Raw genomic sequence first — 22,276 nt, forward strand, 5'->3', positions numbered from 1 at the left:
TATCTCGGGAGGCCGTGCCCATGGATTCTTCTAGTTCGCTTCGGAGAGGACAAAAAAATAGCAATTGACTGGTAAAAAAACGGGAGGGGGGGGGGGGACTAATTGGCGGACGGCCGCCCGGCGCGGACGAATTCCATCCAGGTGGGTCGCCGCCGTTCTGACCGGGTGAGTCGCCGGCCGGCCTTGGCCCAACCGGATATCTCCCGCCACCCGCGGCCGGCGCGCTCCCGCGACGCCTCGCCTCAGCCGCCCGCCCCCGACCATCCCTTTAAGCCCGGGAACAACCCATCTTCTCCGGCGTCGGCCAACCCACCCACCCCCAACCCTAAGTAGGATCGCCGAACTTACCTCGCCAACTGCTCTCTCCTCCTCGCCTTCGTCGTTGACGAAGATGTAACTTCGACAATGTCCATATTGATGAACTTGTATCAAGGAAAGATTTCGCGTGTGTGTTGGCAAACTCGTCAGCTAATAAGGACACAGGGGACACGATTTACCCAGATTCAGGGCCCTCGATGAGGTAATACCCCTACGTCCTGCTTGTCGGATCTGTATTGATGAGTCGATTACAATGGGGTGCCATAGAGCCTAGATGCACCGAGTCATCAAGTGCGTCTAAGCGACTTGTATCTAAGTTGGAGGGTGTCCTCTTGGCTCCCCCTCCTGGTCCTTTATATATGCAGGAACTCAGATCTCAGGTAGAGTCCAAGTCGGTTACAATGAGGAGATATACTCTAATTAACCTTCCTTGTCTTGAGTCGCAAGATTTGGCATGTAAACTCTTGGAGTCGAACAAGGCTTCCTTATGGGGCCCCAGCTGGGCTGTACCGGGTATACTCGAGTCGAGTACGTGGTTAGTCATAACCACGTCAGTAGCCCCCAAGTGCCTGGTTGAGTCGAAGACCCGACTATGGACTTTTCCCGTAAAGAATGAGCTTATTCTGCTGTTGAGCCAGTTGCATAGTGCTGTAGACTTTGGCATTTTACCGACTTGTACTTCGAATGAGAAGTATTTTGACTCAGAGAATGTCTGAGCTGATGCTTTAGCGTTAACTATAACAGTTTCACAATGTGATCTGATAGTGGATTAATGTGGTGAGTAGGAGTCATAGGAATATATGCTTAATACGCCCAGATACTCGAGAAGTCGAGTCTAGTTAATCGCTCTAGAGCGAATACAACATTAGCTTTCATTAGCATTCGAGTCCCCGGGCTCGAACCTAGCGACTGGCTAATTTTGACTTAACCTGCTGGGGTCTTATAGAATCAAATTCCAGTTTTTAAGTACTCGACTTGTTCGTCAAGATTGCTTGAACTGCAAATACGCAGTTGGTACGTTTCCAGGCCCTATAGGAAGGCTACGGGTCTTATCTTCATGAACATGGTTGGAGGGAGCAACCCTTAAGTGAGAGTTGTTACTGGAGGGATGCGGTCGATGCATATCCAGGCCAAAATCTTAGGACTTACCTTCATACGATGAGTATGGTTTTGACTGGAAATAACGTAGCTGGTACGATTCCAGACCCGTAATTAAGAGAACTTTCGGATCTTATCTTCATGCAATGAGCATGGATTTACTGAAATACGTAGCTGGTAGGATTTCAGGCTCCATGGAATGACCCATGAAGCTTATCTTCATGCAATGAGCATGGGTTTTATTAGAGCAGCGCAGCTGGTGCGGCTCCAGGCTCTTTAGACGAAGTCCAAGAGGCTTACTGTTATACGAACGAGCACAAACAACTGAGGTGTCACAGCTGGTGCGACTCACTTGAGTCGACTATATGAAATCGACTGTCTTGTGTCATGGTCACTGCCCTGTTTTTACTGTTGTGAATAAAGAATAAAGAATAAATGACTGTATGAAGTCCTTAACAAATATAAACCAATGGTCGGTCAGATAGCGACCCGAATGAGAGTCATAGTATTCACAATCGAGACTTGAGATGATTCTCAACCTTTAAGATAAACTCCATTATCCTGTATAAAAGATAATTTCGAGTCATGATAATCGAGTCAGACTTCGTCATTGATGACGTACCTACTGGAGGTGAAGAGCCGTTTCGGTCAGCCGATGTGACTGGATGTATAGCCTAGCCTGACAGCTAGGCACACTGTAGGCGTGCGTTAGTGGAGAAACGGTCACACTTCACGCAGTAAACAAGACACAATGATGATCTCATTGGTTCTTGTGCCCATTGAGTAAGCAGTTACTTTCATCCTTGTCGTTTCGTATTTCGACTGATGCGGAACACGTGGACACGACCGAGATCGTGCGTCCCAGATTTTCTGCCAAAGCAAGGATAAAAATGGAGGTGGGGTAAATTCATTTTAACCCTTCTTCCTCCTCACACCCGGAGCTCAAACGCCCAAGGCTTTAGCTTCCATAGCCAAAAACCCTTCGTATTCCCTATTAATCACGACCTTCGACCCAGCGAGATGGGGAAGAACAAGAACAGCGCAAAGGCTTGGCCGCGGTCCTCTGTGGATCGTGAGAGGGTGGCCGGCATGCAAAAGGAAGGGTTGTTGTCCCCTCGGCCGGGGCATGTGCGTTTCCCCAGCGAGGAGGTAATCCCTCGCCCAATGTATGGAGAGCGAGTGGTGCATGATGATTTCATCACTCATGGTTTAGCATTCTCAGTCCACCATTTCCTTCGTAGCTTGCTTTTGGCCTATGGGTTCCAACTTCATAATATTTCTCCAAACTCCTACTTCCACATCACGTGCTTCGTGACGCTATGTGAATGCTTTCTTAGAATAAATCCCCATATGGGTCTTTGGAAGAGAATGTTCACCATCAAGCGCCAGGGCAAGGACGCGATTGGATGTGTGGATATTCAAACTCAGGCAGATGCCAAATTCTTCAACCTCCGAGAGAGGAAATCATCTTCTTTATGGAAATTGAGGTGGCTCTATGTCATGGACGTGCCGACCGAAGGATGCGGCTTCAATCTTCTCGAATACTCCGCGACCGCGTCGGTGAAGAAGACGATGGCCTGGAGTCATAAGTTGGGAGGAACAGAGGGCAAAGAAGCCGAGCCTCTGCTGGCCCGAGTCCTGTCTCTCATGGAGACTCCTCAGTTGAAGGTGACTAGTATTCACCTCATCATCGCTTTTATCCGGAGAAGAATTCAGCCTCTGCAGGCTCGTGCTCATCCCATGTCGGCATATCGGGGGGTTCGTGACCCGAGGAATTAGTACCGAGGAATTTCGTTCGACTGAAGTGTGTCGACGAGTTTGGCGGCTTACTGACTTGGGCGAGTCAGAGCCATGCGAGATCGACCCTCCAGTGGCTCCCTATGAACTCGACAGGCCCCGAGAAAAGGTGATCATCAAAGCATCTGAAAAACCCTGCCGTTTTTGGCACGAATTATTTCTGACCGTGGCTTTGATTTCAGGGACCCGATAATGATCTAGGCAGCGCTTCTCCACCGGCAGAGAAGCGCCGCAGAGAGGATAATGACCCGCTGGTACAGACCCAAACAACAGGCTCGAGGGACCCGAATGTCGAGCCGTCGGTGTCTGTACCTGCGTTCAAGAGGACCAAGTCCGACAGGCCAGTCGCGGCTCGTTGCTTTGGCCTTTTTGCACGATTCTTTTGGCCATCTTATTTCATCATCCTAGAGATTTTAACTAAACCTCTAAAAACTTCTTGCTTAGCCATACTGGTGGCTCAGTCGAAGGCAAAAAGGCTCCCAAGACTCAATCGATTGGTCAGGACTCGAAAGGGTCGGACCAGCCGACTAAAGAAAAGGCAGCTCACACTGAAGAAGCCTCAGCAGCCTATCCGAGCGGAAGAAGTCGACCAGATGAGTCGAGCATTCCTCAGGCGACAGCTCCTGCATCGAGTCGACACGTGAGCAAATTTGTCTTTTGCTATTATTTTGCCTCCCGGTGGGAGTGATGCTCAATTAACGACTTGAGATTGCTCTTTGTTTTTAGCCGACCATCCGCTCCATGACAACTCTTACTGAAGAGTTTGAGGAGACGAAGGCAGATCGGGAGCAACTTCGAGCAGAGCTAAGTCAATGTCGTCAAGAGCTGCAGGAAGCAGCCGCTGAAAATAGTTGTCTTTAGCAACGTATAGACTCCCGTACTTCCGCAGAGAAAGAGCGGGAAAAGGTTTGGATCGAGCGACTCAAAAGTTCTACTCACTCTGTTGTTGGTGAGCGTTTCAATCTATTACCCAAGTGGCTTTTCCTTCTCGTGTAAAATTTGACCGTTTCTCTGTCCTTTTGCAGGAGTCCTTGATGCTTCCGCTGAGGTTCAATTCAAAGAGAGAAGCCGGAGCTTCAGTGATGCTCTAGAAAACGTTGAAGTCATCAACGCCGAAGCCAAGGGCAAGCTCCGGCAAGTGACGAAGATTCTGACTACCGTAATCAGGAAGATGTCTCCTGATGGGTCAGTGCCAGAGTCGCTGAATGGCCTTATTGACTTCTTTGTTGCAAGTCAAAACCCGATAGAGGAGTACTGCCAGCATCGGTCGAAGACCGACGCTGAGTTATTCTTCACGCTTGCTCTTGCGCATGGCGTTGAGGAAGACACTCTCCGTCGAGGAGCCTCTCAATCGACTTGATCGAGAGCAGGCGACTTGGTCAGCCTAGGGACCCTTATGGGAAAGGGCAAAGAGCTGGTTGAGATCTCGTTGCGGCAACCACGTAGATCAATCGAGGAGATGAACCTAGCTTCATCCGGCGGCCCAGAGGTGGGCGATCTTTCACTAGATATATTTGATTCTCTTTCTCCTTTGTGAATCTTCTTCTTCTGTTCTTTTATCTTTGTAAAGAATTGCTCTAGCTGAGCCTTTTTTTGGAAAGAAATCAAAAGATCTTTATTTCCACCCCTGAAGGGGTTCTTTAGGATAAATGTTGAGGTAACTTGAGTCTTTTCCGTGCAGAGGGAAAAAGGACAGTCAAGTCACTCGGTTCCAGCTGCAGCGGCAGCCTCTCGCAACGATTCTCTAGCCAATCCTAGCGGAAAGGGCCAGGCTGGGACTACTCTGTCCCTAGAGCAGTTAGGAGAAGTTGAGGCATGACGTAGATACTCATGTAATTCTTCTTTTTTGTAAAGAATATTCTACCGGGTGCGTGGTCAGCGCTCCCGGTGGGAGTAGCCCCCAAGTTCGGTTGCGACTGTGCACAGTGGCGACCCGGCTCAAGGTTGTAATTTGATATTCTTGAATTTCTTGGCGAAGTTGCTCCCCTTCTTTTTTGAAAATGGAACGCCATGACTTGCCAATCAGTGCCGAGTCGAATTCCGACTTGTGGAAGTCGAATTTGAGTTGGATTTCAAGTATTCCCGGTGGGAGTGCCTCGCAGTCGAATATAAATAGCCGAGCGCGGACTCAAACGTACTAGCCAGCGCAAGGGATTTGTCCTGCTGATTAGCACGTGGGTCTCACGGGAAGAGATGGATTCCTCCGACGCACTCGAGGTTATGCATATCCGTTTGGGACATGTTGAATACCAACTTGCACAAGCACGGGAGGAGATCTTCTTGCTTAAGTCGGAGAATCGGGCCGCGTCGGGCCGTGAAGATTTCCTCCTTGGGGAAATCGTGAAGCTAAGTTCAGATTTGCGAGGTAACGGTTGAGTCCTCTGCTTGAAATTGTTGATTTAACTGAATTTTGACTGACTTGGACACGCCATATTTTGCAGATATGATGCCAGAACCATACGTTGAAGCTGAACATGTAAAGAGTCGTCTTGATGCTTTAGCACGATCTGGTTCAGAGACCCCATCCTTCTGGTCGAACAGGGACAAGAGTTATGCCCTTGCACTACTGCAGGATCGAGTTGCAAGAGCAGTGGTCTGCCTGACGTCCTGCAGTCACTGTTTGACTGAGGTGCACCATAACTTGTTTCCGGAGCTTCCTGTTCCTGTTGACCTGAAGGGATTGATCGAGAGATTTTGCGAAGGAGCAGTAGTGAAGGGGGCTACTCATGAACAATTGGTGGAGGGGGCTGTTCTAGCCCTCTCGTTTGTTCGTCTTTGCTACCCCTCATTGAATCTGGACTCCCTGCATTTGACTCCCTCTTATGTTCCAGATGATGCTCAGCTTGGACCGGTTTACAACATGATGGAGAACACAGCACGTCAGTTGGTGACTCTTAGGGCCTTGGAGTAGAGTAGACTTTGATAATCGTTAAGGATGTAGGCGTAGTTGCCTGAGTAGTATTTTTACCGGGTGCGCGACCAGCGCTCCCGGTAGGAGTAGCCCCTGGGTCTGTGCATGACTGGTTTGCAGTCATGTGGAGACCCAAATACTTTGAAATCTTCTGTAACTGAAAACTGTTAGCATCGTTGAAGAGGTAGCACCTTCTTGCTCTTTACTTTCTTTGATCTTGTATGAGAAAACATCATGATTCCAATTTTGCATGCTTGGAAACTGCCGACCGTTGAATGATTTTGCTGATGATTGTTACGCGATAACCCGTGAATGTCGGGTGCGTACAACGAGAGGTTTTAGAGTCGATTGGATGTAGCCCCCGAGCGTCGGGTGCGCCCAATGACAAGTTTGGGGTCGATTGGACGCAGCCCCCGAGTATCGGGTGCGTCCAATGACAATGTTTGCGGTCAATTGGACGCAGCCCCCGAGTGTCGGGTGCGTCCAAGGATGAGTTTGCGGTCAATTGGACGCAGTCCCCGAGTGTCGGGTGCGTCCAACGACAAGTTTTTGGTCGATTGGACGCAGCCCCCGAGTGTCGGGTGCGTCCAATGATGAGTTTGCGGTCGATTGGACGCAGTCCCCGAATGTCGGGTGCGTCCAATGACAAGTTTCTGGTCGATTGGACGCAGCCCCCGAGTGTCGGGTGCGTCCAATGACAAGTTTTTGGGATCGATCTCTCAGTTCTGAGTGTGATGCGGTCGCATCAACGTAAATAAAAGTAAAAGACTCTGAGTAGAGGAGCATAAATATTTTTATTACGTACCGAAGGTACAAGAAAGTACTTCAAGATGCTAAGAAAAGAGGACAAATAGATGAGAAAGTAAAAGAAATCAAGTAAAAAAGCCTGGCGCATTGGCGGCGCAGTTGCGTGGTGTTCCGCGCCTTGCTTCTTGAGTCCCCGGCTCTGGATTGGAGTCTGAGGGGGAGGTTTTGATTCTCATATCCCGCAATCGAGTTGGCTGAACAGCCGTGTCGAGGCATGGATGAGCTTGCAGGTATGTGTTTGAACTGACTCACTCTTCGGTAGGTGTCTTCTGAGCTACACTGCATGGGCTGCGAAACCGGCTTGGTGTGCTCGTTGTTTTAGTGCGCCAGCTAGAGGGGATTCCTGTTGTTGTGATTGGGGATGCCCCGCGAGCCAGTACCCCTTAGTTGATAGGGCTACTGGCTGAGCCAGTGTTGGCCTCCTTTGATGAAGAGGCATGTGCTTCCTCTGTCTTCAAGTCTACACCGCCTGTAGCCTCAATGGCTCTTTTCTTAAGGACGGAATTTTGGTCGTCGTCTATTAAGAAGTAAGCCTGGCCAGCCTGGTCCTGTGCGGCAAGTGACTCAAAAATTTTATGGAATTCACGGTCGCAGTGATCGGACCGCAGGAACCTTTCAGAGATAGTTATCACGCCGTTGGGTCCAGGCATTTTGAGGTTAAGGTAAGCGTAATGCGGGATTGCCATAAAGCGTGCTAACCCGACGCGACTCAAGATCACGTGGTACTGGGATGGCCGGTCGACCACTTCGAAGTCGAGTCTTTCGCGTCTGAAGTTGTGGGGTGTGTCGAACACCACGTCAAGGCTAACTTTGCCCAGTGGAGTGGCTGCTTTTCCTGGGATGATCCCATGGAACGTTGTCTTTGTGGGAGCCAGCTTTGTTGTTGAGCGGTTCATCTTTCGTAGGGTGTCGGCGTAGATAATGTTTAGCCCACTTCCGCCATCGATGAACACTTTGTTCAACATGTAGCCCCCGATCTGTGCGTCGAGCACCAGTGTTGCGTTTCCCGGTTGCGGGATGCAGGGTGGGTGATCTTCTCTGGAGAACGTGATCTCTACTTCCGACCAGTCGAGGTACTCCATTGAAGAGGGAGGTGACCTCATGGCCATATGGACCTGCCGAGTTATAGACTTTTGGACCCGATTCGTGGGTTTCCCCTTTTGAATCATGCAGATGTGACCGACCGGAGTCGGATATGAACTGGCGACCGTTGTCGGCGCTTCTGGCGGCGGTGCAAGTGCAACTGGGTGCACTGCACCGGCGAAATTGGCTGGGCGCGGAGGCAGAGGAGGAGCACCGATGGCTAGAGCTCCTGGTATGGGAGGCGTCAAAGGTACATTGAATCGTTCGTTAGGGTATGGAAGCATCTGAGGTAATTGTGAGAAGCCAGCACTAGTTGCCGACTGTTGTGTCCTGGCAAACTCAGCCTGTAGTTCCTTGAAACGCCGGCACTCGGCTAGAGGGTGACTTGGCTTGATGTTGCCTTGCTCATCCCTGTAGACGTGAAACGGGCAGGGGGAAGCTAGTTGTTGAGAAAGGGTGGGTTGGTTCCCTTTTTCTCTGCCATTGTTGCTTGCGCTTGTCACCACCATGAAAACCTCCGCCGCGATTTTCGTTCTCCCGAGAGCCAAAATCTGACAGAGAGGCTGCTGCGATGAATTCAGGTGGGTGCAATTCTTCGAAGGCTCGGTTTTTGCACTTCCTCCTTCGATCGTGACCACGATCACCCTCTTCCTCTGGAGATCGGTGGCGTTCATTGCAAACTGAGTCTTCACCGCCAGCCCATCGATTGGCGATTTCCATCAGATAGTTGATGGTTGTGGGCCGAACGCGAGCCAGTTCTTCCTTGAGTTCGACTCGTCGGAGTCCTCGTTTGGAAGTGTCGATGCCGCTTTCATCGGAGACTTCCTCAGAAACGTGTTTGGTGTTGGTCCAGTGTTGGATGTACGAACGGATGGATTCTCCCTCTTTTTGAATGCAAGCTCGGAGTTGCTTGAGGGAGACGGGTCGTTTGTACGTGGACCTGAAGTTGCGGGTGAAAGCTTAGACGAGCTCCTCCCACGAGTCAATGTCGTCTCGTGGTAAGCCAGTTAGCCATGTGCGTGCAGGGCCTTTGAGTTGCAGCTGCAGGCACTGCATGGCGGTAGTACGAGAACCGCCTTGGCAGCGAATCCCGGTGAGGTAGTCTTCCAACCAAGTCTTGGGCTCTTGAGTGCCATCATACTTGGCTAGATCGGTCGGCGGCTGAAGCATGGCGCTCCGCATGTCTCAGCCTCGTGATCGGAGTCCGGCGAGCGGTCGCGATACCTGTCTCGCCAATCGCGGTTTGTGACCTGGGGAGACCCCAGTGTTTCCCTCGGGTGCGAGTCGCGCTCCCTGCGACTTCGTGGAGGCGGGTCGAGGTCATGCTGGATTTCTCCATCGCGGCGGGATGGAGTCCTGTCCCGCGGCTGCCTTCGGTTGTTGAAGTCTTGGCTGATACAAGAAGCCCTCGCTTTATTCAATCGTTCCAGAATCTGTTTGTGAAGCCGTGAGTGCGGGTCACTATCGGGTGACTGGATTGTTTGTAGGTAGGTATTGGCGGCAAGCAAGGCAGCCTCCGGGGTTTCTGGTATCATATCGCCGTGGTCGTCAACCGACATGAAGCTTGGAGCCAGGTTACGGGTCGTGTGATCACGACACGAGATGTTTCACCTGGGGAGATCTCTAGGAGGCGTGGCTCCATCAGAGTCGCTGAGTGAACCCGGGTGAGTTCTTTTGTGTGCCTGAATATCTTCATCCAGTTTCTTCAGCCTCTCCGCTTCAAGCTTTTGCTTCTTGACGAAATCCTCATTCTCTTTGTTCAGGTCAAGTTGGGCCCTGCCAAGTGAGTTGGCATATAATTGCAACTCAGCGATGGTGGGATCCTTCATGAGGACTCCCGATTCATGAGTTGCCTGGACTCGAGCTCTCTGCCGCAGAATATCCAGCCGGTAGACTCGCGGATGCATTCGCGGCCGGAGGAGTCTGCTTTGCGGTGGCGGGATTTGTCATGAATACATGAGTGATGGCGCACTCGGGCGCAAGATCGCTGCTGCTATGGCAGCCTTCTCGCTCTGAGCAGTTGCCGGCGTCGCCTGGGACGGGGCTTTCTGCAGACTGGGGTGGATTGCTGTCAGAATCGGAGGAGGTTCCTAGGGAAACCTGCTCTGTTTCGTCGAGTGAACCCGACAAGGTGAGGTTGTCATGGCAACTCCCTTGTTCTGAGCGGTCGCTAGCATCGTTAGGGACGGGGTTGTCCGCATGTGAAGATGGACCGACTTTAAAATCAGAGCAGGTCCAAGAGGGGACTTGCTCTGCCTCCTTGAGTAGCTCTGACGAGCTTGTCGGCGGGTCTTTCTCTGAAGGAGAAAGGAGAAGCAAATCTTCCGGAGTCGAAGGAGTCGGACACGGTAATCGAAGGATACCGGATCGGACGTGGAACTCGCCGAATATGAGGTCCAAGCGGGCATCAAGCTTGTCCAAGGCTGCGGGGTTGGACTGGAGGCGAGCGGCAGAAGACTCGAGGATCGTCGACTCCTCCTGAGTCGATGGTGGTACTGCTGGATCTGGAACCGCGGAGGTCGTGTTTCCAACACACATCTTCCCCACAGACGGCGCCAATGACGAAGATGTAACTTCGACAATGTCCATATTGATGTACTTGTATCAAGGAAAGATTTCGCGTATGTGTTGGCGAACTCGTCGGCTAACCAGGACACATGGGACACGATTTACCCAGATTCAGGGCCCTCGATGAGGTAATACCCTTACATCCTGCTTGTCGGATCCGTATTGATGAGTCGATTACAATGGGGTGCCGCAGAGTCTAGATGCACCGAATCGTCAAGTGCGTCTAAGCGACTTGTATCTAAGTTGGAGGGTGTCCTCTTGGCTCCCCCTCCTGGTCCTTTATATATGCAAGAATTCAGGTCTCAGGTAGAGTCCAAGTCAGTTACAATGAGGAGATATATTCTAATTAACCTTTCTTGTCTTCAGTCGCAAGATTTGGCATGTAAACTCCTGGAGTCGATGTAGGCTTCCTTCTGGGGCCCCAGCTGGGCTGTACCAGGTATACTTGAGTCGAGTACGTGGTTAGTCATAACCACGTCAGTCATCGCGGCCCGCCGCGCCGCCGCCGCTTCGGCTCGGGCATGGCTCGCCCTCGCCTCCGACGATGCGGCCCACCGCATCTTTTTTCGGCTCCGGCTCGATTTCGCCTCGCCTCCGCCGTCGCCGACGCAGCCCGCCGCGTCGCCGCCGGTTGCTGCTCGGGAGAGAAGAGAACGGCAGAGAAAAGAGAACGAGAGTGAAGAGTTCACGGGAAGGGAAGCTTCGGGAGAGAGAGAAGAAAACAAGAAAATAAGGAAAGAAAGTGGGATAAGGGAAGAAAGTGGGGCCCATCCGGATTTTGTGCGCAGAAACTAACCGCACCACGCGGTTAGTTACCAAAGAGGGAATTAGAAAAAAAAAGTTTGTAGCAATTACTTGAGGCCATCTCCCTATCATTCTTCTGTTAAAATTCAAGTATCGTTCTCAGCATGTACTTAATTTTTACCTTGGACACAATCACACAAATGGACCTTTTCTTTTTGACTGAAATTTTGTTAAGTCTCAATCGACTCATGTCTCACAGACACAATTCTTTGCCCAATCGATCGACATCATGGTACCTACGGAGCTTGGAGAATCTTCGGCGTTGCAAGCAACGCCCAAGTGGTAGTTCATCGAAAGACAAGTTCGCGCGGTCAAGTCTCTTGCCACGATAGAAAATATAAATACAAAAGGCATGAGTTGGTGATGAGAAATGAAAACAGTGAAGTAACAAAGGAGAGCAAAGGTGTACGTCCTCACGTCAGTGGCAAGCTAGCGATGGGCCACTAGCTAAGCTCTATCTGTGCTGTTGGGTGATGGCGCAGAACCAACAACCCAAGTACCAGGATGACGCTTCTCGATGAGTGTCGGATGTGTCGCACGATTTCGACGTGAGGCCTTGTTAAACTATGCAGTTACAGTTAGTGTCGTGTTGCTAATTGATTTTTGTTTTGGACCTTCACTCCTTTGGAGTCTCTGGATGCTTGCACGGAAGCTACCCCGGCACAACAAAAAGATGCGTCCGTGTGATGGTGAGGGCTCGGACCGTCGGAATGATAGAGATTTTTTCATTCCCTGTTTTCCACCGATGATCGACAATTAGCAGACTTAATACTCCCTGTTTTTCCACTCGGACAAAGAACAGCATAAACGTAAACCATGCAACCCCTCTTTTTTTAAGAAAGTGACCATCTCCGATGAATCCCTAAATTTTGTCATCAAATTTCTTTTTTGTCTGATCACCCAACGGTGTCCCCAGAATACTCTCCCAAATATTTTCTTTTCTATTTTTTATTTTTCCTTTACCTCGTGCGAACCATCTTCTTCCCCTCACCCTGCGCCCGCATCTCTCGCACCCCGAGGCTGCCGCCTCTTCCTTGACCGCGAGTCCCCGCCACCTCCTCCATCTGGGCCAGCTCGAGCACCGCGGATCAGGCGCGTCTTCCAGCGGGGAGGGAGAAGCCGTAGGACGGAGATTCTCCCATGCTATGGCGCGGCGGCCGGATCCGGCCATTCCACGAGCGGCCCTCCGCCCTCCCCCCGCCGTGACCACCCTCTGCGCAAGCGCGAGCCCCCGCCGCCTCCTCCCTCTGCGCAAGCGCGAGCCCTGCCGCCTCCTCCTCCCTCTGTGCCGGCGTGCCCACCGCCTCCTCCTCACCGGAGACGTTGCTAGGAGCTGCTGCCGCCGCATCTCTCTCGCCGGAGACGCTGCTCGAAGCCAACCCGAGCTCCACCTCTCCTGCTCTCCTCACTCTGTCCCTGTTGCATGGGCCGAGCGGACACGGCCGCTGACGTCAACACAGACACCCCATTTCTCCCCCAAATTGCCAATTTTGGGATCTTGTCGGACAATTTTGTCCGTTCAGAGGATTATTGGGTCACAAATTTGAGGACAAAATGTTCATATCTCCTAAATAAAACAATCGGGTATAAAGCATGCAGTGTTGAGGATACAGTGCTAGAAAATTGACCTATATCTCGTCAGTGGTCTTTTGTCATGAACTCCTCACTCATAAATCCAGATATACCCAATCAATTCAAACTCAAGAGGAAGTGTTGGTCTAGAGTTCCTGCGAAGTTCTAGCCTTGAGATCGAAAGGTCTTGTTTAATTAGTCCGGACTCAAAAAAGACGGTACTACACTTTAACTATCGACCATGGACACACTCTAAAAGTAAGTGTTGTTCTACTATCCCAACAAATAATAATTGCTTTACAAGAGAATTCAATATTTTTTCCTGAAAATTTGCCCACTATGCTCAAATGCCAATAAAAAATTTACTTGTACCCAGGGACGGAGGCAGGAAAAAAACATAGAGAGGGTCAGAATAGAAGAGATAATTTATTGGAAGGGCCCAAGCATAAAAACTAAAGTTTATAGGATAAAATTGCAAAGGTTATGAAGGTGATTAACTACAAATTCCAAATCTTGGGGGGGCCAGGGCCGTGCTAGCTTCGGTGCTACCTCCGCTCCTGCCTGTACCAAATATGCCAATCAAATTTTGCACAACTAATGGTCAACTAGCGGTCAAGTAACGGTAGCGGCGTATAAATTTGAGTGGCATATTTGGAACAAGTAAATTATGAGTGACATTTGGACAAATTTTCAGGGGCAATTATGAAATTCTCTCTTGCTTTATGATGAAACTAACTCACTCGTTATTTTGTGTAGCTTACTGAAATAATCTGATTTGAATCACTTGTAACTTTTGTTCGATCTCGAGAATCATTGAAGTGTGGTGCTTTGGATCATAACACAAGAAACTGGGGGCACGGCCCTGGACGCCTCGTCGAATTGGATGCGATTTTAGTCCCGCTTGAGCCACGATGTTCTATGGGTTTTTTTGATCGAATTCTATGAGTTGCTGTTTCCGTCTGCTTGGTTGGGCCTTTTCGCTCGTTGGGCTTTGGCCCGCTGTAAACTGGGCGCTGCATCTGCGTGGATTCAAGAACCAAGAGACCTGTTTTTCCCATAAAAAAACTGTGAGCTGCCTCTGTGTTTTTTCTTTTCTTTTTTAGCAAACGATCTGGTTTTATTGATTCAAGCGACAAAGTACAAAAGATCAATACACGAACAAACACAAATAACACAGATATTCAACAAAACTAAAAGCTTCATTGTAATCTTTCGAAGTAAACTTCTCTTGATCCATCATTCGCATCTTGATACTTCTCCACGTGTTCGTTTACAAAATTGCAGAATACCGTGCTTGCACAAGCTGAACTAACATCAGAAGTTTTGAAAAGCCGCATGAGCCGCTCCTCTCAAACGGTGAAAACCTAAGATCATTGAACGCACCATGGCCGGGGCAATACTTTTGCGAGACAAGTTGTAAAACTGCTTCTCCGTCGATGAATCCACAAGGAAAAAGATCAGCAACCCGAAAATACGTGTCGTGAGAACCAGTGACTCCATGGCATAGGTTGCAACGCCTACACCTGGACGATGAAGGAGTCAGGACACCAATCTTGTAGACGACGTCGTCTCCATCGCCAAGACGCCATCGAGAAGCACGCAAAAACCTAGCAAAAAAAAAGGTAGCAAACCTTGATGCCGAACATTGTTCCGTGGTTCCCCTCGTCTCTTAAAACCAGATCGGGCGCGAAAGACGAAAGGAACCGCTGGAGATTGAAGTTTCTTAGAAGACGATGGCGGTTAGGGTTTCTCTTACGCCTTTGGCGTTTTGCAATTTGTGCGCTGCATCTGTGTTATAGCAAAACGTTTATACAACAGTACAACACCAACTCACGCATGCTGTGAAGGGAATTAACGGCCGTATAGATACTCTCCGATGGGCGACGGCCCGTCTATCAGATCTAGAGACAGTATATATGGCCCCAGCAAAAGGTTGTTAGGACAACAAATTTCCCTCTAATAACTCCGATCTGTTTGCAAATACTCCCATCGTTTTCTTCCTCTGGACCAGGACTAGACTAGAATTAGATCGATCGATCTGTGGGCAGGCAGCTGATTATGGAAGACGGCGCCGTGGTTGTTAATGCCGTGGCCGAACCCGAACCCGGCTTCGCTCGCCCCATCCGTTTGGTGTGTGCAGAGAAGGTGTCGTGGTTACTCGCCAAACTCATCGACGCGCAAGCCTTAGTCGGCGGCGCCGGCGATGACGATGAGGACGCCGTGAAGCCGGAGCCGCATGATAGTAGCAAGTGGGCGCTCATTTTGATCCAATTTGCCGCCGCCTTCTTCGCTTTTGGAGTAGCCACCTTTTATTTTTACTTGAGCAATACTTTGCTGCCCTTCTCATGGAGCAATTCTTTGTTGCCCATGCTATTTTTCCTACTTACATTCTTGATCCTAGTATGTTCGATTGGTCTCATCGTTCAGGGCGAAGCCGGTCGTTTTTGGTTCATAGATAACCTGCTCCAGTTCTAGCTAGCTACCAATCAAATAAATTCTTCTTGTTCCTGGAACTCGATCGCACGTGAACCAAAATGTTACAAATTTTTATAGTGTGCACGCTTGTTTTCGTCAAGTTTCTGAATTCATGTTTGATCTCGATTTCAGTTTAATATCATTCGCCGTATGGGCTTTGACCCATTGCAAGTATGTCAGCTACAATGCTGAACCTCACACTTTAATGTAATTTATTCCTGGACACAACACTTGAGGCTTGAGATCGAAGAGGGAACTAGTCAACGGTCAAATAACTCAGATAGTTTAGGATTCTCAAAAGGATACGCCATTAATTAAGCATATTTACTATACTGTCCGGACTAGAGGTGTCACACCTTTTTTTGCGGGGAACAGAGGTGGCCCAACCAAATGCAGTTGAAGACTTTTTGTCACATGCTGGTTTCAACAAGTGATTGTTCTACGAACATGTTTTTACTCCAGTGACCAGATACTTTTTTTTTCTTTCTCCCGAACAATTAGCAGGTGGTGTGCTAGGTTTTTTTCTTTTGACGAAAGCAGCAGCGCTGCGATTCATTAATTAAGAAGGAATGAAGTACAGGAGGCCTCAACGGGGGAAAAGAAAAAACTGTACATATAAGGAACATCAATTAGCTAGAGCAACTAGAAAAACTAGGAAACTTCTGGCGGCTGAACCGCTTGGGACCAGAGATCAACAATCATGGGAATAAAGCAGCACCCTTGAAGCTGCCGGCCGTCCAGGCTGCAAGCTCGTCCCAAGCCAGCTGACTGAGACGCGAGACCGTCCGCTGGGCATTGTTGAAAATCTGAAGATTGCGCTCCAACCAGATGAACCAACATCCAAGCATGAGAAGGGTGCTGATCTTATGCTTCCGCTTCGGATCAGGGCAAAGAGAGAGCTCGGCCTGCCACCAAGTGATAGGTCAGAAGGCCGTGGAGAAACAGACAGCCGCATCTGCCCACGCTGAGCAATGGAGGTCCGGAAGCTAGCCGAGAAGGAGCAGTTTAGGAAGATGTGGGATGCAGTTTCAGGATGTATCCGACATAATTGACAAATTGGGTTGTGCGGGATCCCTTTGATAGCAAGACGGTCCGCAGTGAGACATCTGTTCTGGGAAGCAAGCCACATGAAAAACTTGATTTTCGGAGGCACATGAACTTCCCACACAAGGTTTCCTGCCACCGATAGAGATCTTCCGAAGATTTGCATATGGTATGCGCTTGCGGCGGAGTAGGCACCGCTTGCCGATAGCTTCCAAGAGATGGTATCAATTGCATTAGAGAGGCTAACCTACTGAAGCTGCTCCCAAAGATGGAAAAATTCGACCAGAACAGCAGGAGACGGATTACACTTGATCCTCGAAATCCAATTCTGATTATGGAAAGCTTCATGGACAGTGCAATTCTGCTTGGTGGAGAAAAGGCCAAGAAAAGACTCTTTTCAGCATGCAGTTGTTGATCTAGGGGTCGTGCCAGAAGGAGCAGCGTTCTCCATTGCCCACAACAGAAGAAGTGGTAGCATGAAAGACAGAGAGAGTAACCGGGTCTTTGGCGAAGAAATTAAAGAGCTCATGATCAGCACCACCCCAGCTGCGCCAAAGCCATCGACTCTCAAAGCCTGGCTGTGGAAGGCTAAATTAGAAACACCAAGACCCCCCGAAATCTCTGGGCGAGCAAACCTTGTTCCAATTTACAAGACTCTTAGCTCCACTGGCATTATCTTTCCCAGACCACAAGAAAGACCTCTGGAGCTTGTCGATTTGCTTTAGAACCCAAGCTGGCTGGTTGACGGCAAGCATTTGATAAGTGGGGATGAAGGAGAGGACCGCCTTGACCAGGACGAGCCTGCCAGCATTAGAGAGAAATAAACCCTGCCAGCCCGCTAGCTTCTTCGCTACTTTATCGATCAACGGCTGAAAATCGCTCCTCTTCAAACGGGCGGTGGAGAGCGGCATGTCAAGATACTCGCAAGGGAAAACATCTGCCTGGCAGTGGAGAGCCTCAACCGTTTGCAGCATAGCTGTTCGTGACATCTAATGTTGTAGAGCTTGCTTTTAGAGAGGTTGATAGCAAGGTCAGTGGCATTGCCAAAGAGCTGGAGAATACTTGCAGCCACCACAGAGTCTCTTCCAGAGGGATTTAAGAACAGCATAGCATCATCAGCATAGAGAGAGGTGCGGTGACGAATAGGAGGAGAGCCCACCGGCAGTAGAAGCCCTTCCGATTCAGCCACAAAAAGGAGAGAGCTGAGGCAGTCCATAACCAGAACAAAGAGCAGCGGCGACAGCGGGTCTCCTTGCCTTAACACGCGACGATGGTCAATTGGTTCAGAAAGAGCTTGGTTGACAAGGATGCTGGTAGAGGAGGTGCGTGGCAGCATAGCAATCCAAGCGACCCATCGGCGAGGGAAACGACGATATGCTAGGAGCTTGATTAGATATTCCCACGACACCGAGTCAAAAGCCTTTGAAATATCGAGCTTGAGTAAGAGAGCAGGGCTGTTAGATTGGTGGAGGCGACGCACAGCCATTTGGACAGCAACAAAATTATCATGGATGCAACACCCTTTGATGAAGGCACTTTGGCAGGTGGACACGAGCTCCGGCATGCGAGGGTGGAGGCGGATGGCCATCTTCAGATTTAGGGATAAGAATCATATTAGCAGAGTTGATGCGGTGAAGGCCCTGGTCATTGAGGTTCCACAGCAAATTGAAGGCAGCCATCACATCATCACGGATAATATGCCAGCAGATGTGATAGAATTTTCCATTGAATCCGTCTGGCCTCGGTGCGTTATCCGGGTTCAGGGAGCGCACCACATTGAGAATCTCTTCCGCAGAGGAGTGAGCCGCAAGACCGTCTAGGGTGACAATGGGAAACTGAAGAGCCGACAAGTTGATAGATTCAGAACTAAACCCGGGCTGCCCAATAATGGAGTGGAAGTACTCGTGGATCATATCAATTTTCTGTGCATTGTCAGAGATACACGCACCATCGCGGTCGAGGGAAGTGAAGGTATTTTCCTGCGTCTGGCCGAGGCCTTTAGATGGAACCGCTTGGAGTTGGTGTCTCCCAGTTTAAGCCAGGTGTAGCGCGATCGCTGGCGCCAAATCGTTCGCTCAAGAGAGGCAATCCCCAAAACAGAAGCTTTAGTTGTCGGCGGAAAGATAATTCATGATCAGAGAGCGGCCTGCGGTCCCGGCCTTGTCAAACATGAAAATTAGCTCATTAACAATAGCAGATTGAAGCTTGAGATCTTCCCTGAAATTAGCGCTCCACTTTGATAGGGCCTTGGCTGTGGCGGACAGCTTGCTATGCAGAGTAATAAAAGCATTGCCAATAGCCGGCGTCGAGTTCCAAGCAGCCGCAACGGTCTCAAGAAAATCCTCTTGCTTGGTCCAGAAATCATCAAATCTGAAACAGCGGCATGGTGCTAGGTATTTCAACTGAGGGCTTAATTATACATTGCCCATGACCAATATAATCGTGCCTCTATGTCAGTACAATTTGCTCACCGTTTCTGATCCCACAAAATGCTACAGATGTTCCATCAGTTTACAAGCCGAGAGAACTTCAGAAGTTCCTCAGGTTTCAGTTGACAGTTTAAGCCACACAAGCTTCAATATAACACCTTTTCTGTTCTTAATTAAATGCTGAACTTACCAATCAGCATACAGGCTTCCATGTCGCTCCCAAGTCTCAGCTCAGCGAGGGTGTAAGTAGTTTCAGGCAGGGACATTATCCGCGAAAATTTCAGGCAGAAACATGAAAGCATTCAGAAGAAGAAATGACGTGTCCAGGCACAAACAAGTCGGCTCTCGTCAAAAGCCACAAATTGCAGCCACATTATTGTTTATGCGACACAGAAACAAAAAACAATACTGGTAATGAACTTAAATGCATGGGAATTTCCTTTCATCTCATGGCACGGACGTCCTTCATGTTGACGGCGGAAGAGGAGGAGGGCCGTAGACGGCGACGATCGGGCTCCGGACGACGTGCTTCTGCGACACCCAGCTCAAGCTCGTCTCCAAGGAAAGTTGATCTTCGTGCTCGCTGTGGCCACTAACTGATACGCTGAAGGTCTTCTTCTCTCCAACATTGGAGAACACAAGTGTCTTCGGAAAGACACGCACGGCCAGCGACTTGTGAGCATCTATCTTCGCCGTGTATGTCGAGCGCGCTGGCCCGACATTCGTCACCGTCCGGTTCACGGTGAACGATGATGTTGGTGTCAGTGGCACGGTTATCGCCGGATAGTTGAGTTGTAGGTCAGTGACTTTGGGCAACGACCTGCAAGGCAAGCTCGAGTTACCCACGATGGGTGCCAGGTGGGTATTGCCGACAAGCCAGCATAGGTAGCCGGCGTACTCAGTGGCATGTATGTCATACACCAGGCCGGGGTCCGCAGCTCTCACGGGGTTCACGTGGCCGGCGCCTACTGCGAACACGCTGGCTTGTCTGTGCTTCTCGTCCAAGATGGGGCCACCGGTGCTGTTTACACATTTGCCGTCGTCATGATGGCGGACTTGATGGCAGCCGGTGACCACCCCGGATGCACGCTCTTGATGAGCGCCGCAACGCCACTGACATGCGGCGTCGACATGGATGTGCCGGATAAGAAATTGAAAGGCCCTGACCCGGAGCGCGTCTTTGGCGGCCATGCGGCGAGGATGTTCAGCCCCGGTGCCAATATGTCCGGCTTGAGCACGCCGGGGTCGACAAGGTTTGGCCCTCTGGAAGAAAACGACGCCACGACGGGGGCTGGGCAGACGCCCAGAACTGTGCTCTTGTACCTGAGAGCGGCCGTAGCGTTTCTCGTGGATCTCGCATACTCTGTGAGGACGGCACCGTCGGCCTCGGTAATCTGCACCACGCTGGAGTTGTAGTCAGAATAGTGGCGTAGCCGGTGAATCTGTCGTTGAATAGGACCACACCGGCCGCGCCGGCGTCCATTATGCCTTGGATCTTGGACTTGCGAGTCGCTGAGAGTGCGAACTCACAGAGCACGATCTTCCCGACAACACTATCACCATCGTAACTGCATCGCCGCTGTTCTTCGGAGTAGAGCAGAGGGTATGGCTTTGGGCTTGGTTTTAGCATCTGGTTAAGCGCTTGTCCATCGATGCTCTTGCCGTTGCCGAGATGAATGGCGGCATCAAAGCTCCGGTCCACGGAGCTGGCGCCGACGGTGAGCAACCACGGCGCGGCGTTGTTGACCGTGGACAGATGGGGGCCATGGTTGCCTGCCGAGCACACCACGATGATGCCCTTGGATATCGCATTGAACGCGCCCATGGCAATGGGGTCTAGGTCGAACCTGGCACTTATGTCGCTGCCGAGGGAGAGGGAAAGAACGTCCACGCCGTCCTTGATGGCCTTCTCCAGGCCGGCTAGAACGGTTGATATGGTACAGCCATGACGATCGCAGACCTTGTACATGGCTATGTGGGCACCGGGAGCAATTCCGGCTGCCGTTCCCGCACCAACGCCAAGGTCCGATGCGCCGGCTACGAAGTTCCCGGCGGCCGTGGACGAGGTGTGCGTTCCATGACCTTCGTCGTCACCAGGTTTGTCTCCGACAAATGAAACGGCACCGATGAGTTTGTTGTTGCACCGATCCGCCTTGCACGAGCCTTTCCACCTCGCCGGAGGCGGCGGGATGCCGTGATCATCGAAGGAAGGGTGCTTTGCGTAGATGCCGGTGTCGAGTAGCCCGATAATGACTCCCTTCCCGTAGCGAGCATGGCTCCAGAACCCGGTACTGCCGGTCCTCAGCCCGAGGAACTCAGGCGTGTGCGTGGTCATGGGCTGCAACAGCCGGTCCGGGAACGCGCGCACGAACCCTGGCTTCTTGGCCACCACGTCGAGCTCGGCATCGGTGAGCCTCGCGGCGAATCCGCTGAACGCCTCGGTGTAGGAGTGGAGGAGACATGGCTTGCCCGAGTCGTCAGTGCACGGGCTCGGCAAGAAAGACTCGTGCCATTGGCGATGTTCGTATGGGCTGACCAAGCGCGGTGGCTCGACGAGCACAATGTAAGTGCGGCCAGCGGAGGTCTTTGTGCCATCTTTTTGTTCCACTGGAGTTGCTGGATTGATATAGCAGAGTGTGGGTGTAAGAGTGAGGGTGGACATCAAGAGAAACGGTAGCAAGATGCTGGTAAACGACGCCATCGACAACCGATCTGGAGAAGCCGTATTGAACTATCGATCATCGTCCGATATTTGTAATTTATAGACCACGTAGAAGGATGATCAATGAGCTGCAACATAATTTTGGAAAAATTTAATCACTTGATTATCATGATCCAGCAGGATAACTTTGTGCCAGATCTGGCAAAAGTCAATTACTTGATTATCATGATCCAACGGAATAACTTTGTGCCAAATCTGGATGATCTAGTAGAGCGGTCTGGCCATGAATGTGGGTAATGTATCTGCCCATGTTTGTGAGTACAGGATCTGGAATAACATAGACACGATCGTTTAGTAATCTTCAAAAATATACATGTCATTGATTAAATGCAATTAATATCATCAAAATTGGAAGGCAAATAAGGTTTTAAATTGCTCTGGTAAAAGCCTGTAGCTCAAGAGGGGTTGGCATACAAACCGAAACCGAATAGACCTAAGATCGATCAAACACTTGGGTAGAAAATTTATGCACCGCAATTTATTCTATTAGTAGACAGAATTCACAAAGACCGAAAGACTAAATACACCGAATTTGTGGACAGCGGCTCATTCTTCCGGCCCAATCGAGACGAGATACCTTTTCAGAGGCCAAAAATAACGGCGCTCGAGGCCACCCCTACTTTTCGGGGCTAAATTGCCGGCCTGGTT

General features: G+C 50.3%; 1 pseudogene; it reads right to left on the reverse strand.

Moving 5' to 3' along the window:
- Positions 1-19,251: 19,251 nt before the first annotated feature.
- LOC100827977 lies at positions 19,252-21,615 on the reverse strand (annotated as a pseudogene).
- Positions 21,616-22,276: the final 661 nt, after the last annotated feature.

This window comes from Brachypodium distachyon, chromosome 2 (genome assembly GCF_000005505.3).
Source record: "Brachypodium distachyon strain Bd21 chromosome 2, Brachypodium_distachyon_v3.0, whole genome shotgun sequence".
NCBI lineage: Eukaryota > Viridiplantae > Streptophyta > Magnoliopsida > Poales > Poaceae > Brachypodium > Brachypodium distachyon.